This window comes from Geotrypetes seraphini, chromosome 4 (genome assembly GCF_902459505.1).
Source record: "Geotrypetes seraphini chromosome 4, aGeoSer1.1, whole genome shotgun sequence".
NCBI lineage: Eukaryota > Metazoa > Chordata > Amphibia > Gymnophiona > Dermophiidae > Geotrypetes > Geotrypetes seraphini.
In genome coordinates, this window is record NC_047087.1 from 8,133,872 (window position 1) to 8,154,950 (window position 21,079).

Here is a 21,079-nt window from a genome sequence, read left to right on the forward strand (position 1 = left end):
CTGCCATTCTGTTTCTCCTGTTGAGGTTTCTCTTCAGTGAGATGGCAATGCTATTTCTCCTGTTGAGATTTTCTCTTCAGTGAGACAGGGGTGTCCAGCTGAATGGTGCCGGCTTTAGAGGTTACACCTGGTCCCCCCAGGTCCCTGCCTCACCCTCCCTCCATTGCTAGAGGATCTGATTGGGTCTCGATTTTTTCTTCTTTCCCCTCTCTGTTAAAAAAACCTCAGTTGCCACATTTTGCCCTGTTATTGCTGCACTACTAACTGGCTTGAACCGGCCCTAACAACAAGCTTGTGAGTATGTCTGTGTTTTTTACTGTTGTTTGAACTTCAGGTTTTGTTTGGGAGTCTTAGTACTGTGGGTTCGGTCAATATACGTTTAAGGAATGGATATTTTATTGAGGCTAAATTTTATGACTAGAAATCCGTTGAGGGAGCCGGGACTTTCCCGCCCTTTGTATGCACTTGGTTTCCTTGTTGGTTACAGCGCGACAGTAGCGGTGCGATTTCATGCTTGCACTTGTACTCCTCGTTGAGTTTCAGTGCAGCAGTAGTAGTCCTGTTTATTCCAAGGCTCTCTTTCGTCGGTGGTTGTCAAGGCCATCTGCAGCTGATTGTGCAGGTGCCGGTTTATAGCAGCGCGCAAGAGATGGGACATGTTTTTTCTGGCGCTGTGGGAAGCACCCCACCGTTCTTCTGGTTATTCCCCGAGTCTTTCTTTCTATGCATGCCGCGGCAGGGTAAATTTTGCGGAGCTTGAATCCGACTATGTTTCTAGGAGCGTTGATGTGGCGGCCACGTGTCAGCGAGAATCAGGCGTGCACTTGGGTCTCCGGCGATGGCGGGAGAGCTGCAGCATTCCGGTAGTTTATTTACAGCTGAATTTGGTCAGGGTATGCCGCAGCTTCTCTCCTTTCCGGTTCAGACAAGTTGTACGTGTTTCACCAGCTTTGGGACAAGCTTGGGCAGATTTTATATGTCTTATGTCTGTGTTACTGCTGTATTCCCTTGAAGGAAGCTGCTAGTTTAATCGGACTCTGGGGTTAGCACTCAAGGGGATTACCAGAGAGACTCTGACCTGTGCTAGGTCACCCAGTCTCGGTTTGTCTCCGGACTGAGCCGACATACGGCAACTCACAGCACAGTGAGATCAGCAGTAAGATAGTGCCCTGTATTTCACATGGGTATCTCATTGTCTCTCTTGGGGTCCCTACAGATTGAGCCTTTGTCTGTTGGTAACTGTCCTTATTTGGGCCTCTGTGCTGCGCTGCATGTGTCTAGTAGTGGCATAGGATATATATGCCTAAAGGTAGTACTAACAGTTTCCAAGTTCAGGCTGTCTCTATGGGCATAATAACACTTCGCATCTTTCTGCGGCCAGGACTCTCTTTCTCTATTTCTGAGGGAGCCTGGACTTCAGATATCCATGCTTATCACGCTGGTTTTTCCTGTTGCCATCTTCTCATGGCATATGCTAGACGGACCTCCTGACCAGACATGAAGGGCTGTACAGTTCCTTCTGACCAGGAGCCAGTTACCTATTCTATCAAACGTGCGGAGGAGCGCACGCAGTGTGGCGGTTAGCCTCATCCCTGAAGCTCTCATTAGCGATGTGAGCTTTGTCTGATACCTGTTAGGATGCTGTTGTTTTCCACAGGGCGGTAGAGGCAGCATCTTGATTGTGTCTAGTATGTATTCACTTTAAAGGACATACGTATTTCGCTCATGTTGCATGGAGTTAGTACTGTTTTCATGGTTCCAGTATACTCCTCTTTACATTGCGAAATTTGATTTTTCCTAGGAGAATTTCTTTCTACTTACAGATCCTACAGTTCTCATCCTGCCGTTCCCTGACCTTCTGCACTTCATTCTGAGGGGATCTTGACTTCTTCCAATGACTCTTCAGGCTTTCTCATGAGGGAGAAGATGCTATAATGTCAGGTCAGGGGGCTGTGAACTTTTTTCAACATGCTTGCAACTTTGCATCCTCCTCAGGTTTCCGGTTAGTTCTTGGAGTCTCTATGTTTTGTGTTTCCCTTTTAAGTGTTACTGGTCCTCAGGGCAGTTCTTGTAGTTCTTCAGGAACTAAGGGACGTTGTTCCACTTACTGCATGGTGCCCAAGACGGGGGCATTGGGCAGGCTGGATCCCATTCTGCTGAATTAGTTTCTGTAGAAAAACTGGCATAATATTTACATTTTCATTATGGACTCCGAATCTGTACTAGGTTTGCTTGCCTCTTTTGGAGCAGCACTTTCGGTTTTGGCACATGTCATTTCGCCTAACCAAGGCTTCATGAACAGTTTAGAAAATGTGGGCAGTGGTACTGTTTTGGCGCTACCAGGCGATTCACCTAATTTCTTCTTGACTGACTGCTTGATTCGGACGTCTTCCATTCGGGCCATTTGACTGACACGAAAAGGGTGGTTTCTTTTCCTCAGTTCTTTGGACGTGAATCTTCGAATTGGCACAGCGCTCTTTTCTCCTGTTCTATTTATAGGTATATCGGGGAGATGTTTTTATTCATATAGGAGAGAAATGTGTTTCTTCCCAGAGACTAGAGCGATGGGTCACAGTCTCAGGTTTGCATTTTTCTTTGGTCACCATGACCAAGAGTATGGGATTCTGTACAGGTTCTAGGATCCATATTGCTGACTCCACTGGGAACTTCGGCTTGCTTTCCTATTGTAACACTACAGCAGTCGCTTTTGTTCCGGTGGTTCCCGGTATCTCAGGCTCCAATTATTTGGTAGGCTCCTCAAGCATCGCTCTGTATGATTTGGTGGCTCAGCGAGATTTCTCTTTTCAAAGGCATGCCTCAGTCTTTGCTGGACTAGCTCATGGCCACCAATAATCCCGGGCTGTCGGGTTGGGGGGCTTGGTGCCTTCCATCCTCAGTTCCAGGAGTCTGGTCTTAAGAGGCGACTCAGTACTTGTTCATTCTTCTACTCTGGAGCATGGTCAGGCTACCGTTTCTGGAGCTTCAGACCATTCTTCCGGAATGACGCTGAAGGTCTTTTCAGTCAGTATTATGATGGGGGTATTTCTCTACAGCCTGGGCAGTAGGTGATGTGCTCAGTTGGCAGGTAAAGTTGTGGTTCTACTTCAATGGGTGGACTCTCATCTTCCTCTTCTGTTGGCAGATCATTTATTAATCAGGAAAAGAGTTTGGATAGACTTTCTCTCCATGAAATCTGTGCATGGCCCATTTATTGTATGTTACAGTGTACGGCGCTGTGTACGCTCTAGAAAGTGTAAATGTTAGTACTAGTGAAATCTTCTATATCCTGGATATTGAGAATTTTGGCTCAGGCTTTCCAGCTCTTTTTATGGAAGTGAGATCTGGAACTAGACCTCATGGCCTCGTCTCAAATTCTAAGCTTCCTAGCTTCTTCGGTGGGCACAGGGAGTGGGAGTCAGAGGGGGTAGCAGCGTGGCTTCTTTCTCGCCTCTGGTTTCTCTTTTTTCAGTGTTTTCCCCTGGCTGATGATGGCTTGGATTTGCCATCTCAGGCTCGCTTTCAGGGCACAGTTTTTGTAGGATCTCTGGATTGGCTGCACCATTCTTGCTATACGGATCTGATGAGTCTTTCGACAGCCGGACTGTTGAGTTTCCTGGTATCTCTGGATTTGCTCACCTATGGTCCGATAAACATGGATATTTGTACTATTTTGGTATTGCGACCTAGCTTTTGAAAAGTCATGGCTGACGTGTAAGGGTTATGCGAAGCAGGTTGTTTCTTCTCTTATCCAGGCGATACAGACATCTTCACTTATGGCTTCTGCTTCCTTTTGGAGGTTTGTCCTTTCTTGGGTACTTCTCAACATTTGCACCCTTCCAGAGTTATTTTTTGGCACAAGTGTATTGCCAAGGGCTTAGTGTTCAATTCCCTTCAGCTTCAAGTGTCATTCTTAGCTTGTTACAAGGTATATTGCTCTTTGATTACTTCTCAGCTTCATGTAGTTCAGTTCCTAAACGGAGTACGGTATATTCGTACACCTCTTAGAAAGCCCTGTCCGGAGTACAGTCTTAAGGTACTTCTTCGCAGTTTACCGAAGGCTTCATTTCATCTTTGTCTTTTGAGACTCTAAAGGGCTGTGCCTTTGAACACCGGGTTTCTTGTGGCCATGGCTTCAGCTCGGCAGTTTTCTGAGTTGCAGGCCTTGTTTGGAGGGGATTACTATTTCTGATTTACAATCAGTTCAGACGGTACTACAATTTCAGTGTCATCCTTTCTTTTATGCCACTCTCACTTTTCCTTCCTTCTTCCTGGGAGGAGAAATGGGGAGACGTGCTTTTATTCACTGCATTTTTTTGAAAGTGCGTAGCGTTCTCCGCGAGCTAGGTTTCTAACAACTTTTAGTTGTTTAGATCACCTTTTTGTATTCTTCATGGGACGCCTCAAACGTATGGTGGCGTCCAAGGCCTCCATCGCTCGATGGGTCCAGGATGACATTATTTACGCTTGCTTGATGGCAGGGAAGCGGTTAGCGAAGGAACTTCATGACCATTCCGCCAGAACGATGGCTTCTTCTTGGACTCGGTCCAGAGGTTTTTTCCTTGGAGGAGTTTTGTCTCGTGGCTACTTGGTCTTCCGAGAGTGCTTTCTCTCAGCATTACTGGTTGGATGTGGGGGCGCATGCGGTAGATGCGTTTAGTGCTTTGGTTGTTGCGGGGGCGGTGTTTGCTTCCCACCCAGATTGAGGATTGCTTTGCTACATCCCATTGGTCTCTGGATTCATCTGCTGCTGTTGCTAAGGAAGGAAAAATTATGTTCTTACCTGTTAGTTTTCTTTCCTTTAGACCCAGCAGATGAATCCAGAGCCCCACCCTTTCTGGATATTGTCTGTCGGGTTTTTCTTTTCCAACTTTCGAAGTTTGTTATTATTGATGGTTGTATTCTGTATTATTGCCTTTTGAGATTTGTTATGGGAAATAAGTTTTTTACATGATATGCCTATTGATGGTTACGGATGCTTGGGCAAGGAGCTATTCTGGAGATACAGGAGGAGTGCCAGCCAATAGGACCACCTGTTAATCAGTTTCTCTAGCTCCGCCTGCTGGTAGATGTGTGCTATCCCATTGGTCTCTGGATTCGTCTGGTGCGTCTAAAGGAAAGAAAATTAACAGGTAAGATCATAATTTTTCCTTATATTTACATTAGAGGCTCTGGTAGAAATCCGTTTACAAAGTATGTATTCTTCCCAATTAATATTTCCAAATTAATAAAGTCTCTTTGCTTATTTGTAAATGGATCTCTACCAGAGCCTTTAATTCAGTAGCATAATTAAATGAAATAACTATTTCTGAAGTTTATAGGGATGGGCGGGGACGGAAGGGATTCCTGGCGGGGATGGGTAGGGTTTTGGCAGGGCCATGTGGGATTTCTCTCCCCGCGCAACTGTAATTCTGATTCATCTGATGAAGAACAGCTTGCTGATCTCTTCGTCGAAGGCAGTTTTATCATGTGCAGCTGGGTGGACATTTTGCATTTGCTTCTTAAGATTTGCGGTATTATTGATTGCACAGCTGTAGGTCTGCTTAGAATCCAGCGGAATTATTATTATTATTATTATTTTTTTAATTTCTTTATTCATTTTATAAGTTACATCAAGTGTACAGTAAATATCAAACAATTATAGTACAACATCACTTGAAAATCTACAATATCATACAACAAGAATGACATAAGATATTATTTTCATGTGGTATATTTTAGTTGTATATGAATTTGGGAGGGGGGTGATAGTTAAATCCGGCAGAATTATTGATTGCACAGCTGTAGGTCTGCTTAGAATCCGGTGGGCAAAGTTTGCAACATACATGAATATTTCTGCTGTCTGACTGTACTAGTGTAAAACATTCAGTGAAGATTGAACGTTCAGATGAGCTTGTGTTGTGAATATCATTTTACTCCATTGTGGGCTTACTGAGCATTAGGCCGCAACCAGCATTCATCCCCTCAAGAGCCCAGAGAGTCCTAGAGTCCCAGGACTCTGACAAGGTACTTTTCCAGTCTACAGATCTTTATCACTGCCTTCTTTTTATCTCAGGTTGAGAATATCTTATGTCCACAGTAGTCCTTGGAGCTTCATTTTGAAAGGGGAGGTATTCCCCCCTTCCCTTCTGGGGTTCTCTCCTCAGTGTTTAGAGCCTCTTAGCCATTTCAGAGGCCCTTGATATTACTAATAACAGTACATGCAAATGAGTTTGCAGATTAGTCCCTTTTAAGTTTGCAAAAACAGTCCAGCCATTTATGAAGCAACTCTTTCAGTTCAGTAGAGCCCGTTTGACTGGCTGTCGCTACGTATAGCCTGTAGATGGGTAGTTACTATACTGCAGTGTGGCGAGGTAAGAGAAATGAGTTGAATTGGAGCCTTAATGAGTAAAATAGTATTAATGGAAATTCGTTATCAATTGTTCTGCATGCTATGTAAACAGTAATGCAAAAGTAACTTGTTAATTTTGTTAGTAGTTAACTAAAATAAAGTAACTAGCTACTTAACTTTTTATTGAGCTTATCACGAAGTAACTGGTTACATAGATAGTTACCTAACAATGTAACTAGTTACTACCCAGCACTGCTGTCATCTCTGGATTTAACAGTAACCTATCTTCATATTCCCATCTTTCCGGGAACAGGAAATATTGGAGATTTCATGCTCTCCAGCAGAATTTCCAGTTTGTAGCCCTTCCCTTCAGATTGGTGATGGCACCCCACACCTTGACCAAAGTAATGGTAATGGTGGCTGCTTATCTCTGCAAAATGGGGGTCCAAGTACACCCCTATTTGAATGGTTGGCTTGTCAGAGCTCCATCCAGGCTATAGTGCGAGCAGGAAATGCGTAAGGTTGTGGTTCTCCTGCAAAGGCTGGACTGGATTGTCAGCTTCAGGAAGAGCCAGCTGGAACCAACTCGGAGCTTGGAATATCTGGGCATTTAGTTCGATATGGCACAGGGCTGCGTTTTTCTTCCAAAGCCAAGTAAACAGAAGTTCCAGAACCAAATCTGGGCTCTCTAAGACCTTCTGTCCCCTATGCACTGGCACTACCTTTATGTTTTGGGCTCCATGACAGCCTGAATGGAGGTTATTCCTTGGCCAGGGTGCATAAGCGACCCCTACAGGAGTCTCTCCTGTCTTGGTGGTCCATTCAGCATTATTCTCTTCAGATGCAACTTCCATAGACAGAGATAGTGAGGAGCAACTTTTGCCGGTAGCTTTAAGAAGCTTCCTTGTCTAAGGGCATACCTCTCTGGGTCGCGGAGTGGGTGGCTCTCACGATCAATGCCAGCCTTTTTGGCTTGAAGACCCACTGTAGAGACCACTCCATCCAGGGCCAGTGGACTCCCCATCAAAAACGGTGGTCCATAAACCATCTAGAGCTTCTAGCCATCAGGCTAGTGTTACGAACTCTGGAAAAGGCCCTAAGGGGGAAAGCAGTACAAGTGTCTTCCGACAATGTAACAGCATTAGTATATGTGAACTGGCAGGGGGCACCAGAAGTGCTACATTGCATCTGGAAGCACAGATGCTCTTTCGGTGGGCTGAAGTATATCTTCAGGCTCTGTCCATTGCGCACATGGCTGGAGTAGTTAATTTTTTCAGTTTTTTAGTTTATTGTAAACAGAGTTGAACTTTATTATATGAAGATGACCCGGTCTATAAATTTAAGTTTTACTTTAGTTAAAGCAGACTTTCTCAGTTGTCAAGTCCTGGACCTGGGGGAATGGTTCCTCTTACAAAAGGTGTTCCAACTCATTGTGCGTCGCTGGGGCAGACCAGCAGTGGACTTTGATGGTTTCTGCCAAGAACTCAAAATTAACACACTGCTTCAGTCGAAGAGCAGAACCAGGCAGATTAGGACTAGGCGTGTTAGTTTAGCCCTGGCCAAACCAGGATTTGTTTTGCTTCTTCCTGCTTTGGTTCATAGTGGGCTGAGTCATCTGCAGGATCTCGACACATTCTAGTTTCATGAGTTTAGTGGCCCTGAACTTCTCATCATCTTTGGTATGCAGATCTTGTCCATCTTCAGTGGGACAGGGGCCTCAAGTTCCCTCTTCATCATGGTCTTCAGTCAGGGATCAGTTCCCATGGAAAATCCCCAGTGCTTTGGTCTTATGGTATGGCTTTTGAGCACAAGGTCCCAATTCCAGCAGGCTATTCAGATGTAGTTATTGCTACTCTGTTGCGGACAGGAAAGCCCTCTACTATAGCCACCTATGCCACGGCTTGGAAGACTTTTCAACAGTGGTGCGACAGGGACCAAGTGGAGCCGTTATGTGCTCCCATTCCGGTAGTCCTAGCTTTTTTGCAAGCTGTTCTGGAGAAAGGCCTGGCAGTGGCTTCCCTCAAGGAACAAGTGGCAGGTCTCTCATGCTTCAGGGCGCAAAGTGGTTCTATTTTGCTTACAGCTCATTCAGATGTGACTAGATTTCGTAGAGATACACTTTGTTTGAGGCCACCACTGCATCCTTTTCCCACATGGAAAGGCCTTGCTAAAGCTCCTTTTTGAGCTGTTCAAAGGCTGATCCCTTTTGGACCTCACAGTCAATGCAGTATTCCTAGTGGCAATCATTTTGGCAAGGCAATTGTCAGAGCTGCAAGCTCTCTTGTAGAGAACTCATTCTCAGAATCACAGAGGCAGAAATAACTCTCCGTGCTATTCCTCCTTTTCTTTTGAAGGTTGTTTCTGATTTCCATGTCAACCAGGAGGTTTGTCTGCCTGCCTTTCAACCCACGGGGTCCAATAAGCAGGATATGATATTACAGAAACAATGTACAAAACGTCTGTCTTCACTACTTAGATAGGACCAATGATTTTTATCTTTCTGACCATCTGTTTGTACTTACTAATCAGTTCAGGTGTAGTAAGCCAGATGGATTTGCATGGCCATTTCATTGACATACATCGCCTATGGAAATCAGCCGTCGGTTTCTCTCAAGGCATGCTCAACCAGGAGTGGCGCAGCTTTATACTTCTGCGAGGTTTTACAGAGTGGATGTGGCAACTCTTTGGTTTTGCAGGCAGGCTCTTTTGTCCCATCCTATACCATTGCCATTGTTCTGGTGCGGCACCATATGTATGGAATCTGGAGTAGATGTATTAGAATGAAAAATTAGATTCTTTCCTGGTTAATCTTCTTTTGTTAATCTACTACAGATTCCATATGACCTTCCCTCTATCTTTTTTCGGTATTGCCTGCTTTTCTGCCTCGGATATCTCTCATTTCCAGGCCCGAGATTCTTCTCCTGCCAGCCAGATGGCCCTCTATATGTAAGTGCATTATTCAGCCTCTGTCTCCTTTGATGTTGGTGCTTATTGCACATAGCAGATTGGTTATTATTGCTGCTATGTTTCTTGAATGTTTTCATGTTTATTGCTATTTCTTTGTTCTCTTATAAGTTGCAGAACGGAATAGAACTGTTTGATGTTGGCATGAAAGTTCCCCATACCCATTTGTGTTTTATTCCAGTGGTGATCGATTGCTTTGGGACAAAACTGAGGGGGTGTACTATACAGGTGTGGCAAGCTGAGTGTGTCACTTCTGCAAGTCCCGGTTTGTGGGCTTGGATTGAAAACCATATGTACGGTATCAGTAGTAGATTAACAGAAAGAAGATTATCCAGGTAAAAACCTAATCTTTCAATATCTGCTTTGCGCCATTGTACTAATATCTTCACATCAGTTAACTGTGATTTGAAAACCTAACACCCTGAGCGAAAATAGAAAGGAAATCTGAAATATAGAGAGAGTGAGAGAGAAAAAAAGGAAAAACATTATTTTTGCTCTTGAAAAAGTGTTGACTGTGCTCTAAATATTTTTCCACCTCTTTTTTTTTTTTTTTTTACAGCCATAATAACTTAGAAAACCAAATATTAAGGTAAATAAAAATCTGCAAGGACCATATATTGAAGGCATTATCTACCTATGGTTGATGTCCACTACCACAATTTGATTTTATTCTCAGTTCCCCATTACTCTTTATTAGGTTTTCTTGAATTATTTTACTGTTTTGTTCTACTTTCAGTGGGAAGCTTGTTTCTGGATCCACCACATTTCCTTATGAAACTCATGAGTCTAAGTGATGTTGTGACCCTTTGTTGCAGAACTCAGTTTCCATTGGAAGGTGCTTATTTCAATGAATTCTTCATATAACCTTTTCCTTCTGTTTTGTTTCATAGGGCTTCTGGTACAGAGAGAGAGAAAAAGATCAGAAAGAGCATTCTGGCCAGTATTCCATTGAAATGTTCCCTTATGAATATGTAAGTTTCTGTTTAGTTTATTCTATGGTGGGAGATCCCTTAAGAAATTGAATCTTAATTTATCTTATCTTTCAGAGTTGATAAGAGGATGTGAGCGGTTAATGTAGCTGTGCTTCACTCTAGTCCAGTGGTTCCCAACCCTGTCCTGGAGGACCACTAGGCCAATCGGGTTTTCAGGATAGCCCTAATGAATATGCATGGAGCAGATTTGCATGCCTCTCACTTCCATTATATGCAAATCTCTCTCATGCATATTCATTAGGGCTAGCCTGAAAACCCGATTGGCCTGGTGGTCCTCCAGGACAGGGTTGGGAACCACTGCTCTAGTCTAACTAGTCTGTTCTCAGTCTTAGCAGGTGTGATAAGCTGTGCCTGTCTTCCCTGAAAATGGTTAGTGTAGGACTGTTGGAAGTTGTTTAGTGGCCTTTTTATCCCTGTTTGGTGCTGGATTGAGCTTGGGGGGATGCTTTTGGGGGGTCCATCTGACCTCGGGGGTGTCTCACTTGACGGGTCATGAGTTGAGTTCCTCCCTCTATTTCCTCCACATCTCCAAAATTTTTTCTAGAGATGCCTCAGTTGTAAGCCTTGCCACCGATACTAGCAAGGCATATGTTTTGGGATTTTTTTTTTTTTTTTTTGTCTGTCAGAACAGATTCCACTGGCTCTCTGAGTCTGTTCTGACGAAAAAAAAATCATGAGGCAGTGCCAGTGTGAAGGGAGCCTTCAGTTCATTGTTAGTGCTTATTATTATTATTATTCTATTTCTTATATACCGCCAAAGCCGTAGTAGTTCGAGGCGGTTCACAACAAAGAAGGGCTGGACAATCAGCGAATAGTTACAATCAGTGAATATAGATACAACAAAGAATCAGCTAATACGGTTTACAACAGAGGAGGGCTGGGCAATCAGCAAATAGTTACAATCAGCGAATACAGATACAATAAATATGCGTGTGCAGGGAACAGGTAAAATATGAGGGGAAAAATGTATTGCTAACTGGCACTTTTTCCCTTAGCTAGGTTGCGTATTGCACAATGATCTTTAGCGGCTGGGACGGTTCAGGTTTCTCAGCTCCTATAGGCCTCGGGAGCATGTTTTTCGTTGCGCTGTGCTCTGATTTTGGCAGGAAGTACCTCAATTTTGTCTACAGCCTCAGGTGACCTTCCCCTTGTATTGGAGAGACAGGAGCAGGTTTCTGCTGGGTCCTCTGCTTTGGCAGTGAGTCCCATTGGGCTGCCAGGGGTTTTTTTCACGATTTTGTTTTTGCCTTGTGTAAGACGGCTGGGGGTCCTACTTCTGCCCTGGGGGTGGGGTGGGGGGGTGTTTACCTCTGTGTCCACTCCAGTTTGGCCCCCCTTAGCGCTGGTTTTGTCCCCGCCTCCTCTATCGTCCAAACAGTTGAGGGTCTCTTGGGGCTATGATTTTTTCTATGGGGAGCAGTTTTCTCTTGATGAGGACCTGGACTCTTTGGGAGACCTCCAGGATCGTCTCAGGTGCCGTTGGTGGCAGTTTTTTCAGTTCCATCAGCTGACGAGGATGCATCTGTGGTGCGCATCTTGCAGCAGGAAGAGCTCCAGGAGCTTATTCTTTAGGTCTCCTTGGTGTTGCATTTCGCAGAAGACACGAAGGAGACCCTGCGTGTGGTGGACCCTCTGCTTCGGAAGATCCGCTCAGCATCCCACTCTTTTCCTATGCATCAGGATATTCGGGATATTTGTGCTTGCGCAGTGGAAAGCGCCAGAGGCGCCCTTTCATTTTGCATGCTCTATGGTTCGCCTGTATCCCATCCCAGAGTGGGATAGGGATACTTTGAAGTTGCCGGTGGTGGACATGGTGGTCTCGTCCATCACAAAATGGCATACAGTGCCCGTTTAGGGCGGCTTACCCTTAGGGACTCTGAGGAGTGTAGGTTAGAGACCATCCTTAAGCAGAATTTTGATGTCTCTGCCCTTGTGGTCCAGGAGGCGATATGTGGCGTTATCCCAGGACAAGCAGGCAGGTATTCTCACTAGTGGGTGATGTCATCCGACAGAGCCCCGATACGGACGTCTCACAAGCATACTTGCTTGCAGAAACTTCAGAAGTTTCGAGATGCCCGTACCGCACATGCGCCAGTGCCTTCCCGCCCGATGGTCCGGGCGTGTCTCCTCAGTTCTTTTCTTTCCGCGGATCTGAGAAGTTTACTTCAGTTCTGCGCTAATTGAACCCATGTTTCTTGCCTTCTAATCGCCGCGGTTTTGAGTTATTTTACTCTTTATCGTGTATTTTCTTTCTTCAATTTCTTATTTAAAAAAAAAAAAAATAAATAAAAATTTCTTCCGGTGATTCGACTGGGTCGGCCGCGTGGCTCAGGCCCAGCTCCTTCGATCTTGCGGCGGAGCTTTTTCGGCCTATGTCCCGGCCAATTACCGGTTTTAAAAAGTGTAGCAAGTGCCAGCGCGCGATTTCGTTGACGGACCCGCATCGACGCTGCCTGCAGTGTCTTGGTCCAGAACATTTTCCGAAATCGTGCCGGCCTTGTTCCACTCTCACAGCACGTGCATTTAAGCGTCGCTGTTTTTTGTGGGAGTTGATGTTCAAGATGGAAGCTGCTAAGGAACCTTCGGCTTCGACCAGCGCTTCGCCTGCATCTGCAAAGCCTCCCGCCACTACTACTGCGCCGGGTCTCCTGAAGCCGGCTTCCTTTATTCAAGCTTCGACCCCGCCTCCTGCTCAGGTGCCTTCCTCCGTCTCCTCGGATCAGGTACCCCCGCCTCCCATTCCGCCAGTAGTTCTCAAAGTGCCGAAGGCTTCCAAGCCAAAGCACTCGACCACGAAGGAACGCGAAGACCGTTCAGGAGGCCCCACTTTAGGTGCGTCTCCCTCCTTGTCGGCTTCGTTACGTTCAATTATGGAGGCTCAATTCATCGAGCTTATGACCACCGTGGGACCCAAGTTGCTGGCCACGATTCAGGGTGACCAACCGGTTCCTCCTCGGGGGGGGAGCCGCCCCCTTCTCGCCGTTCGCTCTCGCTGCTTGGCGAGGAGGAGCGGTGCTCGGTGGCCGGTCCCTCGAGGCGGGCCTCTTTTAGTGACATGCCCCCCTTAGAGCCTATTACACCTCCGGACGAGGATATTTGGAATCCTCCTTCGAGTAATCGAAGCCCTGGGCATCGCAAACAGGAAGAGTTCTTCCGCACTCCTTATCAGGCCTGGGATGCATCTCGAGAGGCGTCGAATCTCCCGCCTCTTCACTCTACTGCCTCGAGTCCCATCTACTCCTTGGAGGCTTCTGGGGACCATTCTAAGCACCGCCGATCTAGATCCCCTTCCAGACATCGGGAGGGGCGTCGGTCCAGGCATTCTTCAAGGCATTCCTCTCGACACTCTACAGTCTCGCCTCAGAAGAAGCTACCTCGTGTAGGGTATTCCTCTTCGGATGTCTCTCCTCCTCCGGGACCGGAGTTCGAGGATCCCTGTGGCTCGTTCTCGCCTTGTCGTTCACAGGTCTCTATGGATCCCGAGGCCTCGACTTCGTCCAGTCCGTCCCGCCGGCCTGTGCTAGCGGACCAGTTATTCTTCTCATCTTTCCTCCGGCAGATGGCGGATGACCTGGACATCACCTTGGACTCCAGTTCCCGATACTCCAAGGAATACCTGGATACCATGCATTTGCCTCATCCTCCTGCCGAGTCTCTTCGTCTTCCTCTGCACAAACTCCTTGACCAAACTTTCATGAGGTGTTTTGAAACGCCGTACTCTGTCCCGGCCGTTCCTAGCAAGTTAGATGCCAGGTACCGAACAGTGCATCACAAGGGATTCGAGGGCTCTCAACTCTCTCACCAATCCCTGTTGGTCGAATCCTCCCTTAAGAAGTCTCATCCGTCCAAGGTGTATGCCTCGGTACCTCCGGGCAGAGAGGGCCGGACCATGGATAAATTCGGGAGGTGCATATACCAGAACTCGATGATGGCTTCCCGAGTTCTCAATTATACTTTTCATTTTGCAACATTTGGAGTTCTTCCTGCCTGTGCTTCGGAAGTTTACGCCTTACATTGAGTCTCAGGCTCGCTTCGAATTCAAGGAAGTGGTCGCCTCGCTGTCCCAGCTGCGCCTTCAATTGATGCAATCCTCCTATGATGCCTTCGAGCTCTCGGCATGGGCTGCCGCCTATTCTGTGGCTATGCGTCGATTGGCGTGGCTTCGGACCATTGACATGGACCCAAACCTCCAGGACAGACTTGCCAACGTTCCTTGTGCAGGAGCAGATTTGTTTGATGAATCCATCGAGACTGTGACGAAGAAACCGTCTGACCATGAGAAATCTTTTCAGTCTATTCTTCGTCCCAAGCCTAAGCCGACGCAGTCTCGACCTTCTCGACCACCTTTGATCTATCAGCGGCGCTATGCGAAGAGACAACCTCCACAGAAGGCTCAACAAAAACCTCAGCCTTCTACTGTCCCCAAGGCTCCTCAGCCTTTTTGACTTTCTCTTAGGGAGCATAACCAATCTCGTTCTGCCTTCCCCTGTTTTTCCCATTGGGGGTCGCCTCCATCATTTTTATCATCGATGGGCGGCTATCACCACCGACCTCTGGGTCCTTACCATCATCAAGGAAGGGTACTCTCTTCAGTTCCATCAGGTCCCTCCGGACCACCCTCCAAGAGAGTATCCTTCAAACTTGACACAGACCGCCCTTCTTCTTCAGGAAGCTCAGGATTTGCTCTGGCTCCGGGCCATCGAGCCGGTCCCTGTGAACCAACACAACCGGGGTTTTTACTCCCGGTACTTCCTTGTTCCGAAGAAGACGACCTATTCTAGACCTCAGGATCCTCAACAAGTTCCTGATCAAGGAGAGGTTTCGCATGTTGACCCTTGCTTCTCTCTACCCCCTCATCGAGCAGAACAACTGGTTATGCTCTCTGGATCTCAAGGAGGCCTACACTCACATTCCCATTCATCCGGCCTCTCGCAAGTTCCTCAGATTTCGGGTGGGACATCTGCATCTGCAGTATCGAGTGCTTCCATTCGGCCTGTCCTCATCTACCAGAGTCTTCACGAAATGTCTGGTGGTCGTGGCCGCTGCACTCCGGAACCAGTGGCTTCAGGTATTTCCCTACCTCGACGACTGGCTCATCAAGGCCACCTCGGCTCCAGGGGTCATCTCGGCGACCCTAACCACGATTTGGTTCCTGCAGAGTTTGGGCTTCGAGATCAACTTCCCCAAATCTCATCTACAGCCTACCCAGTCTCTTCCCTTCATCGGGGCGGTTCTGGATACCATTCAGCTCAGAGCATTCCTCCCGCCTCAGCGCTTGGAAACTCTTCTTTGTTTCTGCCAGTCGGTGTCTTCTCGCCCGTCCATCTTAGCGAGACACATGATGGTTCTCCTGGGCCACATGGTCTCTACAGTTCATGTGATGCCTTTTGCCAGACTTCACCTCAGAATTCCTCAGTGGACCCTTGCTTCTCAATGGACTCAGGTGTCAGACCCTTTGACTCGTCACATCATAGTCACTCCTGCTCTTCAGCAGTCGCTACTTTGGTGGATGACCTCTTCGAATCTATCCAGAGGTTTGCTGTTTCACACTCCTCCCCATCAGAAGGTTCTCGCGACAGATTCTTCGACTTATGCATGGGGAGCTCATTTGGACGGTCTTCGCACTCAGGGATTATGGACCAGTGCGGACCGGCTATATCATATCAACTTTCTGGAGCTCAGAGCGATCTTCAATGCTCTTCAAGCGTTTCAACATCTGCTTCACGACATGGTGGTCCTCATTCGCACGGACAATCAGGTCGCCATGTATTATGTCAACAAGCAGGGGGGCATGGGCTCGGCCTCCCTCTGCCAGGAAGCTCTCAGAGTCTGGGATTGGGCGATTCGCCACAATACCTTCCTCAAAGCTGTCTACATTCAGGGGAAGGACAATGCCCTGGCGGACAACTTGAGTCGTCTTCTCCAACCTCACAAATGGACCCTCCATTCCAGGCCCCTTCTTCAGATCTTTTCTCAGTGGGGGACGCCTCAGATAGACCTCTTTGCGGCTCCCCACAACTTCAAACTGCCTCAATTCTGTTCCAGGATCTACACTCCTCATCGCCTCGAGGCAGATGCTTTTCTGCTGGACTGGGGGAATCGCTTTCTGTATGCGTTTCCTCCATTTCCACTCATTCAAAAGACTCTAGTCAAATTGAAATCAGACCATGCCACCATGATTCTGGTAGCTCCTCGGTGGCCCAGACAGCCTTGGTACTCCCTTCTACTTCAACTCAGCAGCAGGGAGCCATTCCTTCTTCCAGTGTTTCCTTCACTGCTTACTCAGCAACAGGGATCTCTACTCCATCCCAACCTGCAGTGTCTCCACCTGACAGCTTGGTTACTCTCAACGTAACTCCTCACCAGTTTTCCCAGGCGGTGAGGGAGGTGCTGGAGGCTTCCAGGAAGCCTGCTACTAGACAATGCTACTCTCAAAAGTGGACTAGATTCTCTTCCTGGTGTGTTTCTCATCATAAGGAGCCTCAGAGAACCTCCCTGTCTTCTGTGTTGGACTATCTTCTACACCTATCTCAGTCTGGCCTCAAGTCTACATCCATACGAGTCCACCTGAGTGCTATTGCGGCTTTCCATCAGCCTCTCCAAGAGAAACCTCTCTCTGCTCATCCTGTGGTTTCTAGATTTATGAAAGGACTTTTCCATGTCAATCCTCCTCTCAAACCTCCTCCAGTGGTTTGGGACCTCAATGTTGTCCTTTCTCAGCTTATGAAACCTCCTTTTGAGCCTCTCAACAAGGCTTTGCTGAAGTTTCTCACTTGGAAAGTGGTTTTTCTTGTTGCCCTCACTTCTGCCTGCAAAGTCAGTGAGCTTCAGGCCTTAGTGGCGGATCCACCTTTCACAGTTTTCCATCATGACAAGGTGGTCCTTCGCACTCATCTGAAATTCCTGCCTAAAGTGGTCACTGAATTTCATCTCAACCAATCCATAGTTCTTCCTGTGTTTTTTCCAAAGCCTCATTCTCATCCTGGAGAATCAGCTCTTCACACTCTGGACTGTAAACGTGCTTTGGCTTTCTACCTGGATCACACCAAACCACACAGAACTGCTCAACTTTTCGTCTCCTTTGATCCGAACAAGTTGGGACAACCTGTATCGAAGCGTACGATCTCCAACTGGATGGCGGCTTGCATCTCTTTCTGCTATGCCCAGGCTGGATTACCCCTTCCCTGTAAAGTCACAGCCCATAGGGTCAGAGCAATGGCGGCCTCTGTAGCCTTCCTCAGATCGACACCGATTGAGGAGATTTGTAAGGCTGCCACTTGGTCCTCGGTTCATACATTCACCTCTCATTATTGTCTGGATACTTTCTCCAGACGGGATGGACAGTTTGGCCAAACAGTATTACAAAATTTATTCTCTTAAGTTGCCAACTCTCCCACCATCCCATTGAGGTTAGCTTGGAGGTCACCCACTAGTGAGAATACCTGCCTGCTTGTCCTGGGATAAAGCAATGTTACTTACCGTAACAGTTGTTATCCAGGGACAGCAGGCAGCTATTCTCACGTCCCACCCACCTCCCCTGGGTTGGCTTCTCTGCTAGCTATCTGAACTGAGGAGACACGCCCGGACCATCGGGCGGGAAGGCACTGGCGCATGCGCGGTACGGGCATCTCGAAACTTCTGAAGTTGCTGCAAGCATGTATGCTTGTGAGATGTCCATATCGGGGCTCTGTCAGATGACATCACCCACTAGTGAGAATAGCTGCCTGCTGTCCCTGGATAACAACTGTTACGGTAAGTAACATTGCTGTCTGGTAGCTCGGGCTTGTGTGGTGGGCCGAGCGTGTCCTTGACTGTGAGTCTGATGACTGGTCCTTGGTGAAACAGAAAGTAGCCAAAATTGAGATGGGTGCTTATCTCTCTGATGCCATGTATGACCTGTTGCAGGCATCGGCCAAGTCTATGGCTCTTGGGGTGGCCGCTTGTCATACCTTGTGGTTCCAGGTTTGTTGGCGGATACGGCATCTAAGGCTAAGCTGACAAAATTTCCCGTTTGGGAGTTTTTATGTTTGGTGAGGATTTGGACAAGTTGGTTCAAACCTTAATGGACTCTAAGGTGCTCCATCTTCCTGAAGACCATGCCCGCCCACCTGCGTAGGGTTACATTGTTCAGGGGCATTTGCGTGATTTTCGCAGATACCATCCTGGTTGAGGGGCTGCTGCTTTTACTGCCTCTGGATCATTCCTGGGACTATTACTTTCAGCGCATGCAACCCTTTCGATGGGGAGGGACGTGATTCCTCCGCTAGTCCCCCCGTTGCCCGTCCCACCCATTGACTCCTTGCCGGCTCCTCCCTTGGCTCCAGTGGGCGCTCAGTAGCAAGACTTTTACCAGGGGTGGGCTGAGATCACAATTAGATCAGTGGGTCCTGCAGGTGATTTGGGATGGTTATGCTCTGGAGTTTTCGCGTTCCTTGCCAGATCACTTTCTCACTTCTTGTCAGGTGGCATGGAAGAAGTGGGCCTTTCGCCAGACGCTTCAAAGATTGCTAGATCTCAAAGCAGTAGTGTCCATGGCACCGGCCGGTATTCAATTTACTTCGTGGTGCCCAAGAAAGAGGGGACTTTCGGCCCATCTTGGATCTGAAGGGGGTCAACAGGGCTCTGCGAGTTCCGTCTTTTCACCTGGAGAACCTGAGATCTATCATTCTGGCAGTTCAGCCGAGGGGAATTTTTGACCTCTCTCGATCTGACGGAAGCCTACTTGCATGTTCCGATTTGCGCCTCCCATCAGCGGTTCTTTCACTTTGCAAACTTGGGATGGCACCATCATGACATGACATGAAATTACATTAGTGATTTTTATTCCACTATTACCTTGCAGTTCAAGTCAGATAGCACAAAAGGTTATCTGGACATTTCCAGGAGAGTTTCAAAATAGAGCGGGTTACTTCAGAGGAGATCTGGACATTGTATCAATTTTGTGTGCTTCCTTTTTGTCTGGCCATTGCTCCGCGGATGTTCACCAAGATTATGGAGGTCGTGCCGAACTTGTGCAAGGAGGGCATTCTCGTTTACCCCTATCTGGATGACTGCTTGATCCGAGTAAAGTCTTTTCAGGAGAAGTTCCCAAGTTTCAGCTTGGGATGTGGAGTTCCTACAGTTGCTATTATGGGTAGTCAACCTGTCCAAGAATTGGTTGGCTACGTCTCAGCGACTGGAATACCTTGGGGTTCTTTTCGACACCAGCTTGTGGAAGGTCTTCTGCCAGAAGCTTGAGTGGTCAAGTTGCAGTCGCAGATTCATCTTCTGATGGCTTCCCGTCTTGGGCGCAGGTATTTCTCCAGGTCTTCGGGTCAATGGTGGTTTCCTTGGACATGGTTCAATTCACATGCGCCAGCTTCAGCATTCTCTGCTTCAGCAGTGATCGCCCCAGGTGCACGATTTGGACTCTCCCGTTCCTCTTCGGGGGTTAATTTTTTTTCAGTCTCTGTTGGTAGCTACAGTCTTTGCAATCTATTGCAGAGAGTGAGTCTGGATCAGCCTCAGTGGACAGTGTTTCTCACGGACACCAATCTCCTCAATTGGGGGATATCAGTGTCTCAGTCGCTCGGCTCAGGGCAGCTGGTCTCTGGAGGAGATGTCTTGGTCGATCAATGTTCTAGAGACCAGAGCCATCTTGCTGGCGTTGCTAGTGTTCCAGACATTGTTGAAGGGCAAGTCTGTTTGGGTTCTCTCGGACAATGCCACGGTGGTGGTTTATGTCGATCGTTAGGGAGAAACCAGGTATCGTCTGGTGGCACAGGAGGCTGCTCTGCTCATGGTATGGGCAGAGACTTATCTTTGGGACATCTCGGCTTCTCACATAGCAGGAGTGGAGAATGTCCAGGCAGATTTCCTCAGTCTTCGTGTGCTTGATCACGGAGAATGGTGTCTCAGTTCTGCAGCATTTGAGTTGATTGTGCTGTCTTGGGGGCCCCCGGTCATGGACCTGATGGCCACGAATATCAACACTAAAGCGCCACGGTTCTTCAGTCAGCACAGAGATGTTCAGGCCAAGGGGCTGGATGCTCTGGTACAACCTTGGCTGATGGCGGGCCTCCTGTATGTGTTTCCTCCATGGCCAATGGTGGGCAGAGTCTTTCGCATTACTTGGCACCCCGGCCGCGTGATCCTGGGAGCTCCGGACTGGCCCAGGCACCCGTGGTACGAGAATCTGGCTCATTATCTCATGGCAGATCCTCTTCTGCTGCCCCTGTTGCCAGACCTTCTGATTCAGGGCCCCATTCTAATGTTCGATCCGGGTCCCTTTTGTCTTATGGCTTGGCTCTTGAGAGGGAAAGCCTTGGTAAGAGAGGTTCTTCAGATAAAATTATATCCACTCTCTTGGGGTCCTGGAGGCCTTCCACTCTCGGGTTTATGTGTGGGTTTGGTGTTTCTTTGAAGAGTGGTGTGCTGTGCATCGAGTGGTTTTCCTTTCGCGCCTCTTTGCCTCTCATCTTGGAATTCTTGCAGGATGGCCTGGATAGGGACCTGGCCTGGTCTTCTTTCCGGATTCAGCTTGCAGCTTTGTCTGCATTTTGCAAGGTAAGCATTTAACTTCTTTTCCGGATGTGGTTCACTTTTTGAGGGCGGATAAATTGCTTTGGCCTTCAGTGTGGCCTTCAGTTCTGGCCAGGGATCTCAATCTGATCCTGTTCATGCTAGTATGCCCTCCCTTTGAGCCCCTGGGTTCTTGCTCGTTGAAGAACCTTACTCTCAAGGCGGTTTTCCTGGTAACCATTACTTCTGTGAGACGCATTTCTGAGCTACAGGCCTTTTCTTGTAGGCCTCCCTT

General features: G+C 47.6%; 1 protein-coding gene across 4 annotated transcripts in view; it reads left to right on the forward strand.

The window, feature by feature from the left end:
• ANKRD11 (ankyrin repeat domain 11) overlaps positions 1-21,079 on the forward strand; it is a 456,185-nt gene that overhangs the window by 86,497 nt on the left and 348,609 nt on the right. For all 4 annotated transcript variants that reach the window (XM_033940962.1, XM_033940964.1, XM_033940960.1 and 1 more), the window contains one exon: positions 10,183-10,263. The gene's annotated coding sequence lies outside the window, so the exon portion shown is untranslated. The remainder of the gene's footprint in view (positions 1-10,182; positions 10,264-21,079) is intronic.